The following is a 22,155-nucleotide window of genomic DNA, read 5'->3' as shown; positions in this document are numbered from 1 at the left end:
GATTCTCCTGTCAATGCCTCTATTTCATACTTTAGATGGGCAGGGAGTACAGCGCTCACTACTGCATCCAGCTGTTTAAAAATGTGGGTTCTAGTGATCCAAAGTCAGGTTGCCATGTTTGCTCACTGAGCCATCTCCCCAGCCCTATTTCAGGTTTTAATTTCATTTAATTTGTTAATTGTGTGTGTGTGGTTTATGCATGTATGTGTATAGATGTGCACATATTGGGAGGCCAGAATGTTGGGTTTCCTTCTCTGAGGACTGTCACTAAAGCTGGAGCTCTCTGTTTTTAAGTTAGAGTGGCTAACCAGGGAGCCCCAGTGTGCCGATTTATGGTAGCACAATCTCCCATAAACTCATGTGTTTTGAATGCTTTGCTCCCCAGATGGTGGCAATTGGGAAGTGGAGCCTTGCTGGAGGAGGCGTTTTCAGCATTTAGGGGTGTTATAGCTAGCTTCCCCTTGTCAGAACTTGTCTAACTCTCTTGCTTTTGCTGTCTACCTGCTGTGGCAGAAGTGATGTTGAGCATCTGCACACGCCATGCTTTTCCTGCCATCATGAAGCTTCCCCTTGGTTGGGTGTTTTATCCCAGCAATAAGACAGTAACTGCAATAGAAAATTGGTACCAGAGGATTGTGTGGCTTTTTATCTTTTAGAACTTATTTGCAAAAGGAATATGGAAAGCTTTCAAATAGTGAACTAAGAGATTCCTTGCAGTGTTTTAAGTAGAGCTTGATAGACCATTCTTGTGAGAGTTGAAATACCTAAATCTAGAAAACACTATGGGCTTTAGAGGCTTGGATTATGAGGGGAAGAAAGAACTTTGTTAGCACTGGACTAGAGGCAGTTTGTGTGAGAGGCTAGCTGAATTCTGCCTGTGTTCTGAGAAGTTGAGAAAAGTTTAATTTGAAAGTAATGGACTGATGTTCTTTGCAGAATATAGAATACAGAATATATGGCACAGAAAAAAATGAGAGGTTTGGGTAGGAGATAAAGCCCATTTAGTTGCAATTGTTTGAGAGATTATCACAATTGAGATTAGGCCAGCCATTCTGCATTGGTATGGTAAGAAAAAAGAATGCTGACTCTTCTTTTATTTTAGCTTTTCGAGATAGGGTCTCTCTGCAGTTCACTATGTTGTCTCAGGGTAGTCTTGAACTCATGGAGATCCTCCTACCTCTGCCTCCTGGGTGCAGGGATTAAAGGTGTGTACCATCACACCCAGTTAGAATGCTGACTCTTTTTTTTTTTTTTGGTTATTCGAGGTAGGGTTTCACTGCAGCTCAGGCTGACCTGAAATTCACTATGTAGTCTCAGGATGGCCTCAAACTCACAGTAATTCTCCTACCTCTGACTCCCCAGTGCTGGGATTAAAGGCGTGTGCTACCATGCCTGGCAAGATTGCTGACTCTTGAAAATAGGGAGCCTGAAGGAAGAATGCTGAAAGAATTTTTCTGCTCTCCAAAGTCGGCTTTAAGTTTAATGGTTTAACAAATTTGGTAGCCCAACCAGTACAATGGAAGCACAGTGAATGCAGAAAGGAGAGGGTCATTTGATTTGCAATGTGGTATTTTGGAGATGGCCACTGGGTGATATGAGGCAGGATTGTTGGAGTCCCTGTGTGGAGGCCTGATGAAGCCATGAGGATGAACTGTGTTTTGTCATGGAGACTAACAAAGTTTTGAGATGCCAGAGCTATAGAAAGGCCACCAAGGAGCACTGCCAGCTTGGGATGGAGTTTTCCCTGTGATGTTGCCAGCTCAGATGAAGTAGAATAATTGGAACCCTAGAAACTTCATCAGTGGTTACAGATGTCAGACTTGGTGCTGCAGGATTCAATATTTTGTTTTAGATCTTATATTGGTTCAACCTTTCCTTGCTATTTTTATTTATTTATTTATTTTCAGTTTGATTGTTTATTCTGTGCCTTTATGTGTATTTAACCTATGGTTTTTTTTTTAAGGTATGCCCAACAGACTGGCTTTTTAAAAATTTTATTTTATTTTTATTTTTTAAAATTTTTTAATTTTATTATTATTTTTATTTATTTATTTATTTGAGAGCAACAGACACAGAGAGAAAGACAGATAGAGGGAGAGAGAGAGAATGGGCGCTCCAGGGCTTCCAGCCTCTGCAAACGAACTCCAGACGCGTGCGCCCCCTTGTGCATCTGGCTAACGTGGGACCTGGGGAACCAAGCCTTGAACTGGGGTCCTTAGGCTTCACAGGCAAGTGCTTAACCGCTAAGCCATCTCTCCAGCCCCAGACTGGCTTTTTTTAATGCAAGAGAGAGAAAGAGAGAAGAGGGAAGTGGCATGCCAGTGCCTTCAGCCACTGCAATGAAACTCCAGATGTACATGCCCTCTTGTGTACATGTGTGACCTTGTTCGTGCTTGTGTCACCTTGTGTGTCTGGCTTACATGGGACCTGGCGAGTCAAACATGGGTCCTTAGGCTTCATAGGCAAGTGCCTTAACTGCTAAGCCATCTCTCCAGCCCTGTGTTTTAATTTTACAGGCTTACAATTAGTAGACTGTCTTAAGTCTCAGGTGAGACTTTGGACTTTTGATATTTGAACAGTGTTGGGACTGATAAAAACTATGTGGTCTTCTAAAGTCAGACTAAATGCATTATCACATTTTGGTGGGGGTCGGGGTGGAATATGGTGGTTAGAATCAGATATTCCCCATGAACTCATGTGTTTTGAATGCTTGGTCCCCAGGTGGTAGCAATTTGGGAGGTGGAGCCTTATTGAAGGAGATATGTTGTCAGGGATTTCTACCTTCTGTGGTATAGGTGAAGTCCAGAATCTGTTCATAACATACTTTCTCCTGACTGATATCATGAAGCTGCCCCCTTGAGAATGTAAGCCAAAAAAAAAACAAAAAAACTTTCCTCATGTCAGCTTCTTTTGGTTAGGTGCTTTGTCCTAGCAAAAGAAAGTCACTACAGAATCAAGCAATCCTTCTGTCTCCATCTCCTTTAGTACTGGAGTTACTGGCATGCACAGCCATGCCTACCTTTTTATATGGGTTGTGGGGTTAAATTCAGGCCCTTATGCTTGCAGAGTAAGTGCTCTTACCTTCTGAGCCATCTCCCAGGCCCCACATAATTTTTTTTTTTTTTTTTTGAGGTAGGGTTTTGCTCTAGCCCAACCTGACCTGGAATTCACTATGTAGTCTCAGGGTGGCCTTAAACTCATGATGACCCTCCTACCTCTGCCTCCCAAGTGTTGGGATTAAAGGTGTGCACCACCATGCCCAGCTGCCCCTCTTTTTTCTTTTTTCTTTTCCCTCATTGTTTTTTTATAGGCAGGGTGTTACTCTAACCCAGTCTGACCTGGAAATCACTCTGTAGCTCAGTTTGGCCTTGAACTCAACTGATCCTCCTGCCTTAGTCTCCTGAGTGTCAGGATTAAAGGCATGAAACACCATGCCCAGCTAAATTTTTGTGTTTTGTAAAAATATTTTAGTTATTTATTTAAGAGGGAGAGAGAGGCAGAGGCAGACAGACAGATGAGAGAATGGGCATGTCAGGGCTTCCTAGCTACTGCAAATAGACTCCAGATGCACATACCAACTTGTGCATCTGGCTTTATGTGGGTGCTGGGAATGGAACCTGGATCCTTTGTCTTTGCCGGCAAGCACTTAACTAATATGCCATCTCTCCAGCCCAATTTTTGTGTTTTTGAGACAAGTTCTTACCCAGGCTAGACTTGAATTCTCAATCCTTCTGCTTCAGTTTCCCAACTTCTAGAATTAATTGGCATGTATCATCATACCTGGCTCTATTTTAGGATCTTAAATTTCAGATGTCAGTTACTGTCCTTTGAGTCCATTATAGCCTTAGATGGAGTTTTATAGTTCCCTGTTCCCATCAAATTCTTTAAAAATGACATCATAAAACCTATCTTTATAATAAAGTATGATAGTTTTGAGGTAACTGGCTGGGAAAGAGCTGAGGGAGGCCAGGTGACTCTGCCCATAGGATATCAGGAAGGGCTTCCTGGAGGCACTGCCAGCCAGTGAGGGCCTGAAGGAAGAGTAAGAGTTGGCTGGGGGTGGGTTGGGGTGGAGAAGTGGCTTAGTGGGTAGAATACTTTGTGAGCATGAGGAGCTTTATTTGATTCCCAGAACTTATGTAAAAATGTCAGGTACGGCAGTACATACCTGTAACTCCAGTGCTGAGGAGGTGGAAACAAGAGGATCCCTAGTGCTTGCTGATTAGTTTGTCTAGCCAAATTGGTGAATTCTAAGTTCAATGAGAGATCTTGTCTCAAAAATAAGGTAGAGGATAAGTGAGGAAGACACTTGACATTGACTTCTCGTTTGCATATGCACATGCACACAAGAGTTGGCTAGGTAGAGACAGTGGGTGAGAACATTCCAGGCAATAAGAGAATATATCTAGATCCTTCAGTTTGGGGTATTAATGTGCCTTCCAACAACCAGCACATGTTCTTTTTTTTTTTTTAATTTATTTTATTAGTTTTCTGCTCAGCAAATACAGGCAGTTTGGTACCATTGTTTAGGCTCATCCATGATCTACCCCCTCCCAATGGACCCTCCTTGTTGATGTAAATGGATCAGCAAGTGTTCTTAATGGCTGGAAGTATTAGAAGGGGGAGTGGCTAAGGAAGAAATCAATGAGCCTGTTGGGTCAAGGCAAAGACTTTAGCTCAGTTTTTATTTTATTTTAATTTAATTTTATTATTTGAGAGACAGTATAAGAGAGAAAGAGACAGATAGAAAGAGAAAGTGGGAGCACCAGGGCCTCCTGCCACTGCAAATGTACTCCAGATGTATGTACCACTTTATGTATCTGGCTTTAGGTGGGTACTGGGGAATTTAACTCTAGTCTTTAGGTTTTTTTTTTTTTTAATTTTTGTTTATTTATTTATTTGAGAGGCACAGACAGAGAGAGAAAGAGAAAGAGAGAGAGAGAGAGAGAGAGAGAGAGAGAGAGAATGGGCACGCCAGGGCCTCCAGCCACTGCAAATGAACTCCAGACATGTGTGCCCCCTTGTGCATCTGGCTAACGTGAGTCCTGGAGAATCAAGCCTTGAACCGGGGTCCTTAGGCTTCACAGGCAAACGTTTAACCACTAAGCCATCTCTCCAGCCCTAGTCCTTAGGTTTTGCAGGCAAGCTCATTAATCACTTAACTATCACTTCAGTATTATTATTATTTTTTGTTGTTGTTGCTTTTGACTTTTCAAGGTAGGGTCTTGCTCTATCACAGGCTGACCTGGAATTCACTATGTAGTCTGAGTGGCCTCAAACTCATGGTGATCCTCCTATCTCTGCCCCCTGAGTGCTGGGATTAAAGGCGTGCACCACCATGCCTGGCTACCACTTCATTTTTTAAAAATTATTTATTTATTTGCAAGGAGGGAGAGAGAGAGAGAGAGAGAGAGAGAGGTGATGGACACATCAGTGCCTCCAGCTTCTGCAGATGATCTCCAGATGCATGTGCCACTTTGTGGATCTGGCTTTACGTAGGTACCTGGGAATCAAACCTGGGTCGTTAGGCTTTGCAGGCAAGTGACTTAACCACTGAACAATCTCTCCAGTCCTTACCTCAGTTTTGAACAGCAGCAATACAGTGTAAGTAGCCAGCTGGCAGCTGTGCTTTACCTTCAAAAAGAGTTACTTAGTGGAAGAACAAAGATGGGTTTGTATGGGGCTTGGATGAAAGTGAGCCTGTAAAAACATGGATGGAAGCTGATATTGCTTAGCAAGTTTGTCTGAATGAAGTACTCTCTCCTGGAGGGAGGATTAGGCTTATAAGACTCAAAGGCAAGCTTAAACTTGCAAGATCCATAAGCCTCCTTCCCAAGAAACAGGAAACAACTGTTGGGGTTGGAGGTGGGACTCTGACCAGCCAAGCTGCAAGTCACTGACAATGAGCTCCATGAAACAACTTTTATGAGGTTGCTATCTAGGATGGGATGGAACTCTGTAGTGATGCAGCTACCTTTGAGTCACCTATTCTCTTGTAAGTAACTCCTCCATGTCTCTGTAAGTTACCCCGATAAACTTACTGGTTCAGTAAAATTGAATTTTGGTGCAATCATTCCTTAGTCTGTGGCCTGATCTGATGTGAATAGATGTGTGTTTGTATCTCCCACAGGGAAAAAAGTTCCACAGCACAGTGAACCACTATGGTTGCCTTTACCAGAGTCATGGAACAGCTCACACAAGAAGGGCAGATGTATGCTCTTAAGGGTTCATGGGACTTGTTGATTGATGGGAGAGAAAAGGAACCAGGACAATGCCAGAACTCTGGCTCCAATGACCAACTGGGTGACAAAGATGAAAGTGGAGACAAGAAGGGCAAGATTGTTGGGGGTGGGCAGATCTTCACCCCATACTCCCAAGGCTAGCCATTTCTCTATCATCAGAACATTGGTCCCACTTCCTATATCCCATGGTTCCTACAAGAAGCTGTTGTCTACCTGGCCACAGCTCTAAGCTTCCAAGAATTTGAAACCTATTAGATCAGGGAAGGGCCAGGCCACATAGACAAAGAAGTCTATGTCACAAGGAGAGGAGAGGCTAAACATAGTGCACTTGCTTTCAGTGCTATCATCAGCTGTTGCCCATCAGTGGTGAGACACTTTCCTGATTATCCTCCATAGTGAAGACGAAATTTGGGTTTTCTTGTCTCCAGGGCCCACGGTTGCTTTTGGTGATTGAGGCTGTAGTTTCAGGGTCAAAGGGCTGGATACATGGCTTGGGCTCAGAGCCTGCAGAGAAAGGAGAGACAAGGGGTCAGGAATAAACATAGACTACACAGGAAGCTAGAATTATAATGCTGTTTTTAAAATTCATGTGTGTGTGTTCATGTAGATAAGTGTATATGTACATGTATATACATGCATGTGTCACCCTCAGGCATCCTATCTACTTTTTTGTATGTTTATGTGTGCAGTGGGGTGTGTATATGTGTGTGTATGGTGTATGTATGTGTATGTGCAGATTTGGCACCTCGTGCACATGTGTGAATGACAGTGGAGAGCATTGGGTATCCCCTTTCATGGATCATTGATGTATTTCCTTGAGATAGAGTCTCTCACTGATTCTGATGCTTGCTTGAAGAGATTCTCCTATCTCTTCTTTTCACAGGACTGGGGTTACAGACATGTGTGGCCATATTCAACTTTACATGGGTGTTGGGGAATCAGACTCTGGAGGTTTCAGGCCTTCATGCTTATATAGGAAGTACTCTTAATCACTGAGCCATTTTTCTAGCCCCCTATACCTTTTTGGAGATGGGAGTCTGTCATTGCATAGAGCTCATCAATTAGGTTAGACTGGCTGAACAGTGAGCCCCAAGGATTCTCCTGTCCCCACCTCGTCAGCACTGGGGTTATAAGCTTTGACCACTGCCCCTGGCATTTTATTTATTATTTATTTTGTTATTTATTTTTATTGACAGCTTTCATAATTATAAACAATAAATTATGGTAATTCCCTTCTCTCCCCACTTTCTCTTTGCAACTACACTCTCCATCATATATCCTCCCCCTCTCAATCAGTCTCTCTTTCACTTGGATGTCATAATCTTTCCTTCTATTATGATGGTCTTGTGTAGTAGTGTGAGGCACTGTGAGGCCATTTTGTGTCTGGAAGAGTGCATGTTAGAAGTCCTACCCTTCCTTTGGCTCTTACATTCTTTCTGTCACTTCTTCCACAATGGACCCTGAGCCTTGGAAGGTGTGATAGAGATGTTTCAGTGCTGAACACTCCTCTGTCTCTTCTTCTCAGCACTATGGTGCCTTTTGAGTCATCCAAGAGGTCACTGCCAACTGAAAAGAAATGCTTCTCTAGCCAAAAGTGAGTAGCATTAATACATGGGTATGAACATTAAGAGAAGTGCTTACTAGGCAGTTTGGTGAGCATAGTATATACATTTAGCCAGACACAAGCAGATGTTACATCTCTAGGGCTCATGACTACCCCTGTTGTAGGTTTTCAGTATCAGGGATGTATTCCCTCCCAATAGAGTGGGCCTCCAGTCCAATTAGAGAGTGGTTGGTTTCTTCCATAGGAGACATGCCACCATAGCACCCATTGGCTCATTTGGCCTGGCTGGCCAAATTTAAGGCTTGCAGTGTCCACTATTGTTTATCTCCACTGGTGATTTCCATGGACTGCATGTAGCATAGCTTTTTCCAGCTTTCTGTCAGCTGGTCTACACAGAGGAGGTTTTCAGCTCAGCTCCATCAGGATTTCTCAGTGACCTTGCAGCACAAGTATGTGGAGTCTTTAGCAATAGGGTCTTAGCATATATTCCTGGAGGGACACCAAGAGCCTTGGCAGTGGCCTGTAATGTTTTAGGAGTATCAAGGCCAACAACTCACTGGAAGGTATCCCCTCCCTGACACTGAAAATTTTCTAATAACAATCTATGACTTCTGGGTGTGACATTGTCCAAAAAAGTAGATTTCCATATGACTTATTCATAGCCTCTTAGATTTTGATTAGCTTTGCCCCAACCTTCCTTAGGCCTTTTTACCCCAATTAATCTACTTACACATATACAATACCATCCTCTTAAGTTCCCCCACTACTTCCTCCCTTTCAATTTCCTTTAAATCCCTTTTCTAGCTTACTGGCCTCTGTTACTGAGTTTTATTCCAACTGACATAGGAGTCCAATCATTTGTAGCTAGTATGCACATATGAGAGAGAACAGGTGACATTTGGCTTTCTAGGCCTGGGTTACCTCACTAAGTATAATCCTTTCCAGATCCATCCATATTCCTGCAAATTTCATAACTTCATTTTTCTTTACTTCTGAGTAGAACTCCATTGTATAAATGTGCCACATCTTGATTATCCACTCATCAGTTGAGGGACATCTAGGCTGGTTCCCTATCCTAGCTATTGTGAATAGAGTACAGCTGGATAGACTATTTTGGTCAAAGTTGAAAGAATGCAATAAGAACTATGGATGATGAGGTTTGGCTTATGAGGGTGAGAAAGAGCTTTGCCTAGACTGTGCTAGCAGTTTGTGTGAGGCTTGCTGTTATGCCCATGTCCTGAGAAGTTGTGCAGGATTGCTTTGCATAGAAATGAACTGGTGTGAGCAGAGGGAACTGGCACAGAAAAACAAAATCTTTGGGTGAACTATTGCCCACTCAGATGCAATTGAGAGGTTATAACCTTTGAGATTGGGCCAGCTGACCTGCACGGGGGCAACAGGAAGAATGTATACTCTTTTGAAGGGGACTAAGTGCTCAAAAAGTGTCCTGTTCTTCAAAGTCTAGTCTATTCCCCCCTGGATTAACAAATTGGCACCCTATCTGGTATTGTGGAGCGTAAGAAATGTGGGAAAGAGAGGGTCATTGAGTTTGCAACATGGTCTTGTGTTTTGGAAATGGCCATGGGCAGTGTGAAACAGGTTTGCTGGTTTCCTACATGGAGGCCCCATGGAGCCATGAGGGTGAACTGTGGATTGCAGTGGAGATCCAGTGGATATGCCAGGACAATAAAATGGCTGCTAAGGAAAGCTACCAGTACCAACGAAGTTTTCCAGGACTGTGAGTGGCCTAGCTGGAGGGATGGAATTGGAATTCCAGAGACTTGCTGCTGGATAGAGTTATTGGACTTGGGGACTTGTCACTGGCTAGAGTTGTTGTACTTGGAGCTACAGTTTGGTGTTTGATCTGTTTAAGTCATGTATTGCTTGAGTAATTCTTTGCTATGCCCAATTCCATCTTTTGCAGTGTGAGTGTTTAATCTGTGACTTTGTGGGTTTTTTTAGGCGTGGTTTTTTGGTATTATAGCTCAGTTAAAAGATCTTGGACTATGGGAATGTCTGAACATAATTGGGATTGATAAAGACTATGGGGACATTTAAAGTTTGACTGAAGGCATTGCATTTTACATCATGGATGGTTATCAGTTTATGGGGGCCAGGGGCAGAATGTGGTGGTTTGATTCAGGTGTCTCCCATAAACCTAGGTGTTCTGGATGCTAGGTTCCCCAGGTGATGGCAATTGGAAATTAAAGCCTCCTGGAGGGAGTGTATTGTTGGGGGTGGGCTTATGGGTATTATAGCCTGTTTCCCCCTGCCAGTGTTTGACACACTCTCCTGTTGCTATTGTCCACCTTATGTAGGCCAGGTGTGATGTCCACCCTCTGCTCATGCCATTGTTTTAACCTGCCATCATGGAGCTTCCCCTTAAGCCTGTTAGCCAAAATAAACCTCTTTTACCCACAAGCTACTCTTGGTTTGGTGATTTCTACCAGCAATGCAAACCTGACTGCAACACTGTTGTTATGGTTCCTTTTTCATCTCTAATTTTATTTATTTGCATCTCTTCTCTCTTTCTTCTGGTCAGATTTGCTAAGGGTGTATCAATTATGTTTATCCTTTCAAAGAACCAACTCTGTTTCATTGATTCTCTGGATTGTTTCGGTCTCTATTTCATTAATTTCTGCCCTAATCTTTATTATTTTTTCCTGTCTACTGATTTTTGGTTCGCCTTATTCTTCTTTTTCTAAAGCTTTACGGTGAAGCATTAAGTTGTTTACTTGCGACTTTTCTAGTTTATTTTTTAAAAATTATTTATTCATTTATTTGAGAGCAACAGACACAGAGAGAAAGACAGATAGAGGGAGAGAGAGAGAATGGGCACGCCAGGGCCTCCAGCCTCTGCAAACGAACTCCAGACACGTGTGCCCCCTTGTGCATCTGGCTAACGTGGGACCTGGGGAACCAAGCCTCAAACCGGGGTCCTTAGGCTTCACAGGCAAGCGCTTAACCACCAAGCCATCTCTCCAGCCCTCTAGTTTCTTAATATAGGCACTTAAAACTATAAATTTCCCTCTTAGGACTACCTTCATTGTGTCCCAAAGGTCTTGGTATGTTGTTTTCTTGTTATCACTTGATTCTATGAATTTTTTGATTTCTTTCTTGATTGCTTCATTTTTTCATCATTTAGTAGTGTGTTGTTTAGTTTCCATAATTTTGTGTGTGCTCTATAGCTTTTCTTGCTGTTGATTTGTAGTTTAATCCCATTGTGATCAGATAGAATACAAGGAATTATTTCAATTTGTTAAGATTTGCTTTGTGTCCTAATATATGTTCTATTTTAGAGAATGTCCTATGTGCTGCTGAAAAGAATGTGTATTCTGCAGCATTTGGATAAATGTTCTGTAGATATCTGTTAGATCCATTTGTTCTATGATCTTAGTTAATCCAGATGCATCTTTGTTTATTTTTTGCCGGGATGACCTGTCAAGTGATGAGAATGGGGTGTTGAAGTCACCCACTACAACTGTGTTTGGTGTTATCTATGACCTTAGTTCTAATAGTGTTTGCTTGATGAAACTGGGAGCCTACATTTTAGGTGCATATATATGTTACTGTAATGTTCTTTTGTTGGAGTGTTCCTTTAATTAATATAAAGTGACCTTCTTTGTCTTTCCTGACTAATGTTGGTCTGACATATACTCTGTCAGATATTAGGATAGCAACACCTGTTTGTCTTCTAGGTCCATTTGCTTGAAATACCATTTTCCAACCCTTCACCCTAAGATATTGTCCATCTTTTGTGTAAAAATGAGCTTCTTGGAGGTAACAAATTGAAGGATCCTACTTTTTAACCCAGTCTGATAACCTGTGTCGTTTGGTTGGGGCATTGAGGCTTTTGATATTAAGAGTTATTATTGAAAGGTTTGTATTTATTCTTGCAATTTTTTTTGTTTTGTTTTGTAGTCTTTCAGTTTTACCTTTGCTTTCTTGTATTAAATAGTACTTGAGTATGGTTTATATTTTCTAGGTTCCTTGTGTTTGTGCTTTTCTTTCTCTTCAGCATGGAGGATCCATTCAAGTATTTTCAGTAGAGCTGGTTGTGTTCATATATTTCTTTTTTTTAATTTTTATTAACATTTTCCATGATTATAAAATATATCCCATGGTAATTCCCTCCCTCCATATATTTCTTTAGCCTGCTTTTGTTGTGGAATGTCCTTATTTCTCCATCTACTTGAATGGATAGCATTGCAGGATAAAGTAATGTTGGTTAACAGTTGTTATCTTTTAGAACTTGGAATATATCATTCCAAGTCCTTCTGGCTTTTAAAGTTTTAAAGTTTATGTTGAGTTATCTACTGTTATCTACTGATGGGCTTGCCTTTGTATATGATCTGATCTTTCTAACTGTCTTCAATATATTTTCTTTGCTTTGTGTGTTTTTTAGCTTAATTATAATATGACAGTGAGATGTTCTTTCCTGATTTTGTGTATTTGGCATTTTATAGACTTCCTGTATCTGTACTGGTATCACCAAGTAGGGATAAGTTTTCTTCTATGATTTTGTTGAAAATACCAGTTATGCCTTTGCAGTGAAATTCTTCTACTTGTACTATTCTCTGAATTCTTTTGTTGATATCTTCATAGTGTCACATATGTCTTGAAATTCCCATTCATGTCTTACTATTAGTTTGTCTTTCTTTTTGTTGGACTGTATTAGATCTACCACCTGGTCTTCTAGTTTATATATTCTGTCCTCTCCTTCATCCATTCTACTGGTGAGACTTTCTACAGAGTTTTCTATTTGACTTACCATTTTTCATTTCTAGTATTTCTAATTGGTATTTTTTTCATTTCTATTTCCTTACTCATGTTTTGTATTGACTTCCTTATTTTATTAAGTTGATTTCCTGTGTTCTCCTTCAGGACATTCTTTGATTCTTTCTTTAATTCCTTTGATTTCTTCAAGCATAGATAAAATATTTTGTTGAGGGCTGGAGAGATGGCTTAGCAGTTAAGCACTTGCCTGTGAAGCCTAAGAATCCTGGTTTGAGGCTCGGTTCCCCAGGACCCACATTAGCCAGATGCACAAGAGGGTGCACGCATCTGGAGTTCCTTTGCAGTGGCTGGAGGCCCTGGTGCGCCCATTCTCTCTCTCTCTCTCTCTCTCTCTCTCTCTCTCTCTCTCTCTCTCTCTCTATCTCTATCTATCTGCCTCTTTCTCTCTCTGTTGATCTCAAATAAATAAATAAAAATAAACAAAAAAATATTTTTTTGAAATCTGTCAAGCATTTGTGTTTCTTGTATTATGATGTAGAAATTTTTGCATCTTGAGTTAATTTGATGCTTGGGTTTTCTAATTATCTGCAGTGTTCTTAGCTGTGTAAATCTGACTTTATATATCATCAGCATAGGTGCCAGGTGTAGCTCTTATACCCCAAGAGAAACAGCAGAAGTGACCCTAGGTGTTGAGTTTGCCTGCTACTCAAGTATTGTAGTAGACTGGGTGAAGCAAATTACTGGCAAATTCTAAAATTCAACTGAGCAATACAGACGTTCAATCAAAACTAGCACAGAGTATTTATACAAGCATGGGGATTAAACTAAACAGATAATCTAACAAAGCCAAAGTTCCTAAGGGTGTGTTGCTCCACACCCTTAATCCTGTCAACTAGGAGGTTTATATTTCTAGTCTGGAAAGGGTTCCAAGTCAGCCTGGGGCCAGTCAGTCCCTGCCCCAATAATGACAGAAGAAAAAATACAAAGCCCTAAATATCAGGAAACATCAAAGGCAACAATAGTCAACACCAAAATAGAGCTTACTTGGAAGGGTAAAGCCAATCAAGAATATATCATTTAATTGGGCTGGAGAGATGGCTTAGCGGTTAAGCGCTTGCCTGTGAGGCCTAAGGACCCTGGTTCGAGGCTCGGTTCCCCAGGTCCCATGTTAGCCAGATGCACAAAGGGGAGCATGTGTCTGGAGTTCATTTGCAGAGGCTGGAAGCCCTGGTGTGCCATTCTCTCTCTCTCCCTCTCTCTGTCTTTCGCTCTGTGTCTGTCGCTAAATTAAAGAAAAAAAAAAGATTTATTTAAAAAAAAAAGGGGGCTGGAGAGATGGCTTAGCGGTTAAGCGCTTGCCTGTGAAGCCTAAGGACCCCAGTTCGAGGCTCGGTTCCCCAGGTCCCACGTTAGCCACATGCACAAGGGGGCGCACGCGTCTGGAGTTCGTTTGCAGAGGCTGGAAGCCCTGGCGCGCCCATTCTCTCTCTCTCCCTCTATCTGTCTTTCTCTCTGTGTCTGTCGCTCTCAAATAAATAAATAAATAAAGAATAGAAATCAACCATCTATTCCAAAACTTGTTTACAATTGTTTATAGCAGCATAATATCCAATAACCAAAAAGTAGAAGCAACCAAAATGTCAGTGAATGGATATATGATATGTGGTATATCCATATAATTAAATATTATTCAGTCACAAAAGAAATGAACTTATATGTATTCTCCAATATGGATGAGCCTTAAAAATCAAGTCAAAATTATGCTATAGTTTGGATTGTAAATATTACCCAAAAACTCATGTATTGGATGCTTTGTCCTGCATGCTTCAGTGATAAGAGGTGGAGAGTATAGAAGATGATTGTATCATGGTGGTTCTGATCTCATGGATGGGTTACTATGAGGTGAGAATCTTTGATCAAGCAATACTCCCCACAATGATATCGTGCCTCTCTACAATTCCAGAAACAACAGAACCAAGTGACCATGGACTGAAACCCATGAAACCCTGAGCCAACACAAACCTGTCCTTTTTAAGTTGATTTTCTCAGGAATTTTGTCATAGTAACAGAAAACTGGTTAATATTACTAGTCTGTTTATATAAATTGTTCAGGATGGGTGAAACTTTAGGGACAGTAAGTAGATTAGTGGTTACCAAGGATGTGGAGGAAATGGAAAATTTTAGGGTGACATCTGTGAGGTGTGGATTTCAATTTGGGGTGATGAAAATATTATAAAATTATAGTGATGGTTACACAACCTGTGCGTGTACTAAAAATTACTGAATTGTATACTTTAACATTTGTTTGGGGCTGGGGAGATGGCTCAGTGGGAAAGTGCCTGCCATGCAAGCATGGGGACCTAAGTTCAGATCCCTAGGACTCATAAAAGCTGGGCAAGGCAGCACATGCCTGTAACCCCTGAGCAGTGGTGACAAACACAGGAGGATCCCTGGCGTCTAACAAATAGGTGAGCTCCAGGCTCAGTGAGAGATCCTGTCTCAAAAAATAAGGTAGAAAGTGACTGAAAAAGACATCTAAAGTTAAGGGCTGGTCTCCACACAGATGTGCACCTGCACAATATGTGTTACCAAACACAAACAAACATGAATACATACATGAATGCATGCCAAAACTATATGCACATATGAAAAAAGCTAAGGAATATTTTTAAGGGGCACAAGAAATGGCTTGGGGGGTAAAGATTGTCATGTAAGTGTGACAACCTGAGTTTGTATCCTTAGAATCCACATAAAGCTGGATGCAGTGGAATATTTCTGTAATCTTAGCCCTCCTGTAGTGAGATGTGAGGTGGAGACAGGAAAATCCTGGGAAGTACAGGGTCATTTAGCCTAGTGTAAGCAGTGAACATTGAGATCCTGTCTCAAACAAAGTGGAAGATGAGGACAGACATTCAAAATTGTCTGTAGACCTCCACACATGTGCTGTGTATGTATGCACCCACACTCACACATGCAAACACATACACATTGATAATAATGATAAAAACAAAACTAAAAAAAGATATTTGCTTTTGAGACAGCCTGGCTGTGAACTCACTATGTAGCAGAGGATGACCTTGAACTTCTCATCTTCCCGTCTCTACTTCCTCAGTGCTAGGAATGCACATGTGTACCACCACACCCCATTTAAATAGTGCTTGGGATCAAATATAGGGCTTTGTGATGCTTAGCTATCAATTTACCAACTAAGCTATATCTCTAGCATGAATTGTGCACTTTAAGAACAAGACTTTTTTCAGGAATTTAATGCATGAATATACTGTAATCTGATTATAATCTCCTTCCATTACCTTTTTTGTCTCATTCCCTCATCACATTTAACCCCCTCTTTTTTCCAAGATATTTCATTTTTTCATTTTTTTGTTTTGTGTCCTCTCCTCTAAAGGACACTCAAAGTTCTCAGCCTGTCCTCTCATACACACGTGCCTTTGTTGCCGTTTGAATGTGAAATGTCTCCCCACACCCCAGTTCATAAGCTCAAGTGTTTGGGAAGGTTGTGGAATGTTTAGGAGGTGGAACCTTGCTAGAAGAAGTGTGTCCTTGTGGATAGGCTTTGAGGTTTTATAGCCAAGTCCTACTTCCTGTTCACTCTCTGTTCCCTGACTGGATGCAACTTGACAAGTGGCTCTTTGCTCTTTTACTGTGCTTTCCCTGCCATGATAGAATGTATCCCCTGGAATTGTAAGCCAGTATAAACCCTTTCCTTCATTAAGCTGCTTCTTGTCAGGTTCTTGACCACAGCAAGTCAAGTAGGTAATATTGCAACCAACTCATCACCCTTCTTTGTGTTTCTGTTCTTTTCCTACACCTCTTGCCAGGTAACTGAGAGCTCTCAGACTTGTACAATTTTAGCAAGAGGACGACGGCTCTTCATTCATTCATTTTGCTCTCTATCTCTCTGCACAGGTGTGTGTCTGTGCATGGTGGACACCAGAGGACAACCTCAGTTGTCACCCTCAGGAACACCATCCACCTTTGAGACAGTGTATCTCATTGGCCTGGATCTCACCAGCTAGGCTAGACCAACTAGCCAGTAAGTCCTAGGGACTTTTTGTGTTTCTACTTTCTCATTGCTGGGTTTGCAGACACACACCACCACACCCAATAATTTTTGGACAGATTCATAGGCAAAGCCAAACTCAGGTCATTATGCTTGTAAGGCAAGTACTTTACACATTGAGCAAACTCTCTATCTCTTCATTTTTAAAATGTATACCTTGCATTGTAATTAGCTTACTTGTCATTTCCCAGACAATAGGTCTGAAAACAGTGGACCAACTTCAGTTCTTTGCCTGATTTTGTAATTAAAGTTTTATTGGCACATTACCATGCTCATTGGTGTATGGACCCTCTATGGCTGCAGTCACATGACATCTACAAAGTCTATAGTTGTATCAGAGATTATATATCCCATAAACACAAAATATTCAATTTTTTATTTAGTTATTTGCAAGAAGAAAGGAAAAAGAAAGAGAGGGAGAGAGAGAGACAGACAGGCAGATAGACAGACATGAGGGCCTCTGGCCACTGAAAATGAACTTCAGGTACATGTGCTACTTTGTGCGTCTAGCTTTATGTGGGTACTGGTTTGGTAGGCTTTGCAAGAAACTGCCTTTAACTCCTGAACCATCTCTCCAGCCCCAACAAACTAAAGATGTTAACAGAAAAGCTTTCTTTGTTTCTTTTTTCTTATTTTGTTTTTTCAAGGTAGGGTCTCACTCTAACCAAGGCTGACCTGGAATTCAGTATATAGTCTCAGAGTGGACATGAACTCATGGTGATCCTCCTACATCTGTCTCCCGAGCACTGGGATTAAAGGTGTGTGCCACCACGCCCAGCAACAGAAAGGTTTTCTGACCCCTGCTCCTATAGCATGAAGTCTGTGAGGATAGGGATTATTTGATCCCATACCCCAGGTAGTAAAATTTACTGTGGATTGATCATTCTTTTTTTTTTCAATTTTTAAAAATTTTTATTAACATTTGCCATGATTAAAAAAAAATATCCCATGGTAATCCCCCCCACCAATTTCCCCTTTGAAATTACATTCTCCATCATATTACCTCCCCATCTCAATTATTGTACTTACATATATACAATATCAACCTATTAAGTACCCTCCTCCCCTTCTTTCTATTCCCTTTATATCTCCTTGTTAACTTACTGGCCTCTGCTAGTATTTTCCTTCTCACGCAGAAGCCCAATCATCTGTAGCTAGGATCCACATATGAGAGAGAACATGTGGCGCTTGGCTTTCTGGGTCTGGGTTACCTCACTTAGTATAATCCTTTCCAAGACCAACCATTTTTCTGTAAATTTCATAACTTCACTTTTCTTTACCGATGAGTAGAACTCCATTGTATAAATGTGCCACAACTTCATTATCCACTCATCAGTTGAGGGACATCTAGGCTGGTTCCATTTCCCAGCTATTATAAATTGAGCAGCAATAAACATGGTTGAGCACATACTTCTAAGGAAATGAGATGAGTCCTTAGGATATATGCCTAGGAGTGCTATAGCTGGGTCATATGGAAGATCAATCGTTAGCTCTTTTAGGAACCTCCACACTGTTTTCCACAATGGCTGGACCAGATTGCATTCCCACCAGCAGTGTAGAAGGGTTCCTCTTTTTCTACATCCCTGCCAACATTTATGATCATTTGTTTTCATGATGGTGGCCAATCTGACAGGAGTGAGATGGAATCCAATGTAGTTTTAATCTGCATTTCCCTGATGACTAGTGATGTAGAACATTTTTTTAGATGCTCATATGCCATTCGTATTTTTTCCCTTGATAATGCTCTATTTAGCACCATAGCCAATTTTTGATTGGCTTGTCTGATTCCTTATTATTTAACTTTTTGAGTTCTTTGTATAAAAGAAGATATATCAGATATATAGCTGGCGAAGATTTTTTCCCATTCTGTAGGTCGCCTCTTTGCTTTATTCACAGTGTCCTTTGCAGTGCAAAATCTTTGTAATTTCATGAGGTCCCAGTGATTAAACTGTGGTTTTATTGCCTGAGCAATTGGGGTTGTATTTGAAAGTCTTTGCCAAGACCAATATGTTGAAGGATTTCCCCTACTTTTTCCTCTAGCAGTTTCAGAGTTTCAGGTTTGATGTTAAGGTCTCTAATACATTTGGACTTCATTCTTGTGCATGGTGAGAGAGAAGAATCTATTTTCATCCTTCTGCAGATATATATCCAGTTTTCCCAACATCATTTGCTAAAGAGGCTGTCTTTTCTCCAATGGGTAATTTTGGCATTTTTATCGAATATCAGGTGGCTATAGCTACCTGGGCTTACATCTGGGTCCTCTGTTCTGTTCCACTGATCTACATGTCTGTTTTTGTGACAGTACCATGCTGTTTTTGTTACTATGGCTCTCTAGTATAGGTTAAAATCTGGTATGGTGATACCACCAGCCTTATTTTTGTTGCTCAGTCTGATTTTAGATATTGTAGGTTTTTTGTGATTCCAAATGAATTTTTGGATTGTTTTTTCTATTTCCATGAAGAAAGCCTTTGGAATTTTGATAGGAATTGCATTAAATGTGTAGATTGCTTTTGGTAAGATTGCCATTTTCACAACATTGATTCTTCCAATCCAGGGGATGTTTCTCCACTTTCATGTGTCTTCTGCAATTTCTCGCTTGAGTGTTTTAAAGTTCTCATTGTAGAGATTCTTTACTTCCTTGGTTAGGTTTATTCCAAGGTACTTTATTTTTTTTTTATGCAATTGTGAATGGGAGTGATTCTCTGATTTCATCCTCTGTGTGTTTGTTGTTAGCATATATGAAGGCTACTGATTTCTGTGTATTTATTTTGTATCCTGGTACATGGCTGCAGGTTTTGATCAGCTCTAACAGTTTGCTAGTAGAGTCTTTAGGGTCCTTTATGTATAGAATCATGTCATCTGCAAATAATGATAACTTGATCTCTTCCTTTCCAATTTGTATCCCTTTTATGTGTGTCTCTTGCCTTATTGCTATGGCTAAGACTTCCAAAACTATATTAAATAGAAGTGGGGACAGTGGACACCCTTGTCTTGTTTCTGATTTTAGTGGAATTGCTTCTAGTTTTTCCCCATTTAGTAATATGTTGGCTGTAGGCTTGTCATAGATAGCTTTTATTATTGAGATATGTTCCTTCTATTCCCAGTCTCTGTAGGACTTTTATCATGAAGGGATGTTGGATTTTGTCAAATGCTTTCTCTGCATCCAATGAGATGATCATGTGATTTTTGTCCTTCAATCCGTTTATATAATGTCTTACATTTATAGACTTGCGTATGTTGAACCATTCCAGCATCCCTGGGATAAAGCCTACCTGGTCAGGGTGAATGATCTTTTTGATATACTCTTGTATTGTTTTGCAAATATTTTGTTGAGAATTTTTGCATCTATGTTCATGAAGGAGATTGGTCTGTAATTTTCGTTTTATGTTCTATCTTTGCCTGGTTTTGGTATCAGGGTGATGCTGGCCTCATAGAAGGAGTTTGGTAGAATTCCTTCTTTTTCTATTTCCTGGAAAAGCTTAAGAAGCAATGGTGTTAGCTCTTCCTTAAAGGTCTGGTAAAATTCAGCAGTTAATCCATCCGGGCCTGGGCTTTTTTTAGTTGGGAGATTATTGATAACTGTTCGGCTCTCCATGTCTGTTTTAGGTCTATTTAAGTGATTAATCTCATTTTGATAGATCATATAAATCAAGGAAATCATTCATTTCTTTCTGATTTTCATACTTTGTGGAGTATATGCTTTTATAGTATGTCCCTATGATTTTTTTGAATTTCTCTGGAATCTGCTGTGATGTTACCTTGTTCATCTCTGATTTTATTAATTTGTGTCCTTTCTCTCTTTCTTTTGGTCAGATTTGTTTATTCTTTCAAAGAACCAACTCTTTGTTTCATTAATTCTTTGGATTTTTTTTGTTTCTATTTTATTAATTTCTGCCCTAATCTTTATTATTACTTCCCATCTACCGAGTTTTGGTTTGCCTTGTTCTTCTTTTTCCAAGGCTTTAAGGTGAAGTATTAGGTCGTTCACTTAATATATGCACTTAAGGCTATAAATTTACCTCTTAGTACTGCCTTCATTGTGTCCCAGAGATTTTATATGTTGTGTTCTCATTATCATTTGACTCTATAAATTTTTTTATTTCCTTCTTGATTTCTTCATTGACCCATTCATCTTTAGTACTGTATTGTTTAGTTTCACATGATTTTGTGTATGCTCTATAGCATTTCTTGCTATTGATTTGTAGTTTGATTCCATTGTGGTCAGATAGAATGCAAGGAATTATTTCAATTTTCCTGAATTTGTTAAGATTTGCTTTGTGTCCTAATATATGATCAATTTAAAGAATGTTCCATGTGCTGCTGAAAAGAATGTATATTCTGCAGCATTTGAATGAAATGTCCTGGATATATTTGTTAGGTCCATTCCTTCTATGACCTCATTTAGTCCAGATGCCTCTCTATTTTTTCCCGGGATAACCAGTTGATTGATGAGAGTGGGGTGTTAAAGTCACCCACCACCACTGTGTTTGGTGTTATCTGTGACCTTATTTCTAATAGTGTTTGTTTGTTGACTTTGGGAGCCCCCATGTTAGGTGCATATATGTTTAGGATTGTAAAGTGTGACCTTAATCAATATAAAGTGACCTTCCTTATCTTTCTTGACCAATGTTGGATGGAAGTGTACCTTGTCAGATATTAGGATAGCAACCCCTGCTTGTTTTCTAGGCCCATTTGCTTGAAACACTGTTTTCCAACCTTTCACCCTAAGATAATGTCTATCCTTTGTAGAAAGGTGAGTTTCTTGGAGACAACAAATTGTAGGATCCTGCTTTTTAACCCAGACTGCAAACCTATGTGTTTTTTTGGGGCATTGAGGCCATTGATATTAAGAGATATTATTGAAATGTGTGTATTTATGTTTGCCTTTTTTTGTGTGTGGTTTTGGTTCTACCTTTGCTTTCTTGTGTTAACTAGTATTTGAGTATTGCTTGTCTTTTTCCAGGTTCCTTATATGTGTGCTTTTCCTTTTCTTCAGCATGGAGGATCCTATCAAGTATTTTCTGTAGACCTGGTTTTGTCTTCAAATACTCCTTTAACCTGCTGTTGTCATGGAATATCCTTATTTTTCTGTCTATTTGAATAGACAGCTTTGCAAGATAAAGTAACCTTGGTTGACAGTTGTTATCTTTCAGAACTTGGAATACATCACTCCGAGCCCTTCTGGCTTTTAAAATTTGTGTTGAATAATCTGCTGTAATACTGATGGGCTTGTCATTGTAGGTAACTTGACTTTTCTTTCTAACTGCTTTCAATATTTTTTCCTTGGTTTGTGTATTAGGTAGTTTGATTATATTATGATGAGGAGAGCTTCTTTCTAGGTTTTGTCTGGCTGGGGTTCTAAAGGCTTCCTGTATTCCTGCATTGGCACCTCTTTCCCAATTTGGGGGAAGTTTTCTTCTATGATTGTGTTGAAGATGCCTACTATGCCTTTGGGGTGGAATTCTTCTCCTTCTACTATGTCCTGAAATTTTTTTTTTAATATTTTTTTTCATTTATTTATTTATTTATTT

Source organism: Jaculus jaculus, chromosome 5 (assembly GCF_020740685.1).
Source record: "Jaculus jaculus isolate mJacJac1 chromosome 5, mJacJac1.mat.Y.cur, whole genome shotgun sequence".
Taxonomy (NCBI): Eukaryota; Metazoa; Chordata; class Mammalia; order Rodentia; family Dipodidae; genus Jaculus; species Jaculus jaculus.
This window is presented reverse-complemented; position numbering follows the sequence as displayed.